General features: G+C 41.1%; 1 pseudogene; it reads left to right on the top strand.

The window, feature by feature from the left end:
- LOC103372369 (uncharacterized) overlaps positions 1-3,510 on the top strand; it is a 9,508-nt pseudogene extending 5,998 nt beyond the window's left edge.
- Positions 3,511-3,806: the final 296 nt, after the last annotated feature.

The raw sequence follows: 3,806 nt of genomic DNA, 5'->3' as shown, positions 1-3,806 counted from the left end.
AAACAAACCCATGCAGCAATATAAAAATAAACAAAAACATGCAACAAAGTTCACACATAAAAACACAAATATTAATAAAACCCAAACACATCTAGAAATATAAAAACATGCATTTAAAATATAGTTCCACATAAAAGCAAGTAAACACATGAGGATGTCTCACTGACACATATACCCAGAAAGGGACCACGACTTCATTCAGCAACACAAACCAAAACAGACTGAAAAAATCAGAAATTAAAACCCGTTCTGGAAAAACAATATGACACCAACCAGGAGAACGTGACGAAAATAGATTAATTAACTATGGAAGAAAACAAGTCAAAATCCAAAAACATATACCCAGAAAGGGACCACGACTTCATTCAGGAACACAAACCAAAATGAACGGAAAAAAATCAGAAATTAAATCCCGTTCTGGAAGAACAATCTGATCCCAGCCAGGACAACGTGACGAAAATAGATTAATCAACTACTTAAGAAAACAAAGGAAAAAACCAGACAAACTTTGAAGGCGGAAGCCCAAAGAAAGAGACTACAATCTCTACTCAAGAGAACAAACTCTAACCTAACGGAGAAAGTCAGAAAACAATATGACACTAACCATGACTAGAAGGAATCAAAGAGCATTGACAACGTGCGATGGCCAGTGCATTTGCTTTAACTTCCCACCCCAAACTGCTGTGTCGACAGACACGGCAGGTGAAGTTATCGAGACAGATTTTCAAAAACCTAACCCAAACCCTCCCTTAAAGTTTCTTTTTCCAAAAAAAGGGGATTAGAAGTGATGCCAATGGGAACAAGTTCAAATGCAGATGCCAGAAAAGAAGACTAGAGGTCTTCATTAAGGAGCACAAACCGGAACAAGCCCAAACCTGATTCTTCCCCTTAATTTCATTTTTACTTTAGGTTTTTATCAATTTCTTGTAATTTTTTTCCCTCTCCCTTTTACCCCCTCCTGAATTTTTTTTCTGCAGATATGTACAATACAAATCACTACACCCANATATTGAATCTGGCCCCAGCAGAAGGGAATAATCCCGTTAAATTACTTTCTGATGAAGACAATGAAGCAAAATGCTTCCCAGTGCTGTTTCCAAAAGGCTGCAATACGTATCATGAAAGTAGGCAGCATCGTCTGACATTGTCGCGGTATTTTAATAATAGGATTCCACACGCTGAATGTTGAATATATATTTTTTGCTCAGGACATGTCCGAGGTGGAACAAGTAGTGTCCAATGTGTCTATAGCTTTACGGAAAGGTGAAGCCGGTAGTAGCGAATCCCATCAAGTTGCCAAGGAACAGATCAAGAACGAAGACTCGTTGAAGAAGCTGCTCGAGTTTGATGATGGGTATAGGTTTTTAAAACCTATTCGAGGTACCCCTGCCTTTTTGCAGGCAGCACAGCGAGACCTGTTGGCGTGTGTGCGTCAACTTCCAACGTGGTTTTGTTCTTTTTCCTCCGCTGATATGCGTTGGATAAACCTATTGAATAGCCTTTTGAAGCAAGAAGGTAGAACAGAGACTGCTGAAGGTTTAGAGTGGGCAGACAGGTGTGAGCTGTTGCGTCATAATCCTGTCACTGCGGCGCGAATGTTTGATTTTAGGTGGCACTGCTCTTTGAGGGAAGTCCTTATGTCTGCATCACAGCCAGTTGGTAAAATTAAGGATTACTTTTACAGGGTGGAATTCCAGCAACGTGGTTCCCCACATGTGCATTGCCTCTTTTGGATTGAGAATGCACCATTATAAAAACAGTGATGCAGAGGTGGTACATTTCATTGACAAATATGTGACGTGTGAATTACCGTCAGGAGATGAGAGGCTGTTGGACATTGTAAAATCTGTCCAGCAGCATTCGAAGCGACACTCCAGAAGTTGAAAAAATACAAATAAAAAACAGTTTGTCGTTTCAATTTTCCAAAACCAGCATCAACAAGGACTTTCATATGTCGTGCTGAAGACTCCAAAAAGCAGTGCAAGTGTCGGGTAGATGGGAAAGACAATTTGGCACCTTGTGTGTGTCAAATGTCTAAAGAGAGAGCACTAGCCATCCTGAGTGCTGTCAAGAAGGCACTGTCTGATGAGAGCAGTAGCTTTGACAGTTTGGCAGAGTTGTTTCGTAGTTTAGGCATTACAACAGCTTTGAGAAGGCCTACAAACGTTGTGGTGGCACAACACACATAGTCTTGAAAAGGGAAATTGATGAGGTTTGGATCAATCCATATAGTAAGTTGTTGTTAAAATGTTGGAACGCTAATATGGATATCCAGTATGTTGTAGATGCATATGTGTGTGTAGTGTATATCATCTCTTATATTTCAAAGTTGGAGAGAGAGATGGGCTTGTTGTTAGGTAATGCTCAAAGGGAAGCAAACAAAGGTAACAGAGTGCCAGAGAAGCATTGAAAAACCTAGGCAGTGTGTATTTACACAACCGCGATGTTTGTGCTCAAGAGGCTGTGTATAGGCTGATCAGCAGTATGCATCTGAAAGAATGTTCTCGAAAAGTTGTTTTTGTCCCAATAGGCGAGAATGTTGTTAGAATGAGTTTGCCTTTGTCTGTGTTAAAACAAAAGGCCTCATCAGATGCATTTAGTATGGAGCACATGTGGATGCCTAGTTTAATGGACCGCTATAAGAACAGGCCAGACCATGTTGATTTCAACGACATGTGCCTAGCGACGTTTGCATCAGAATATCATACTCTGGGCAAAAATGAGAAATCCCAGAGCAGGGTCGCACTCAAAAAGAAGAGTGGTTTTGTAACAAAGCGAACACGAAGCAAACCAGCGGTTTTGCGTTACGTTCGCTTTTCCAAGATCAACAAGCCAGAAGCTTTTTATCAAAGCATTCTGCAGTTGTTTCTGCCTCACCGTGTAGATGTGGATCTCAAACCTTCTAACTGGGCAACTTTTGAACAGTTTTATGCGAGGGGTCGTGTGAGGTTCAGTGACCGATCCACACATTCAGTCAAGTCTGTTGTGGACAATAATAGGAAAGAATTTGAAAATGAAGCAGATACATTGGAACTGGTGGATATTAATGATGTGCATGAAGATTCCTGGTGCCAGTTGTGCCCACAGCAAGAGGCAGAACGACTAGAATGCGTAGAACAACGTAAGCTGAACGAACAAGCAGAGGAAGAGCCTGTAGAAAACCTTCCAGATTTGGCAGTGACTGGTCAACAGATTTCCCATTTAGAAAAGAGGAAGAGCATCATGTGCCGAAGTGAGGGCCTGGCTTTAATTAGATCTCTGAATGAGATGCAGCTCTCAATTTTTTTTCAGATTCGGCAATGGTGTGTAGACAAGGTAGCAGGAAAAAGGCCAGATCCATTACACGTATTTATTATAGGTGGCGCAGGTACAGGGAAAAGTCACTTAATCAAGGCCATTCAATACGAGGCCACCAGGTTGTTGTCAAGGACGTGTCAGCAGCCTGACAACATCTTTTTATCCTTCTTAAAAAGGTCTAACCTTCTTATTTATACAATTTATCTTCCTTAAATTACACCTTTACTTAAAATAGCCCTCTAGAACTCACTTTTTTTTTTAAAGAACCCCCCCCCCCCACACACACACACACACCTTTTTTTTTTTTGCTTTTACCTCATCATAACGGGCCTCCTACCCACTGATTAGATATGACCCTCTGATTTCCCTCTATAACAAACTAACTTAAAATAGCCCCCTCTACTGGAGACAAACCGACCTCTACAAACCTATCTGGGGAGGTTGGAGTAACCTAACGGTGTCAACAACCAATCTGATTACCTAAATAGGTGGTAAGTATGTTCCGGGTT

This window comes from Stegastes partitus, unplaced genomic scaffold (genome assembly GCF_000690725.1).
Source record: "Stegastes partitus isolate 25-593 unplaced genomic scaffold, Stegastes_partitus-1.0.2 Scaffold1743, whole genome shotgun sequence".
In the NCBI taxonomy this organism is placed as follows: domain Eukaryota; kingdom Metazoa; phylum Chordata; class Actinopteri; family Pomacentridae; genus Stegastes; species Stegastes partitus.
Note: the sequence above shows the minus strand (reverse complement) of the source record. Positions and strands in the feature narration are given on the sequence as shown.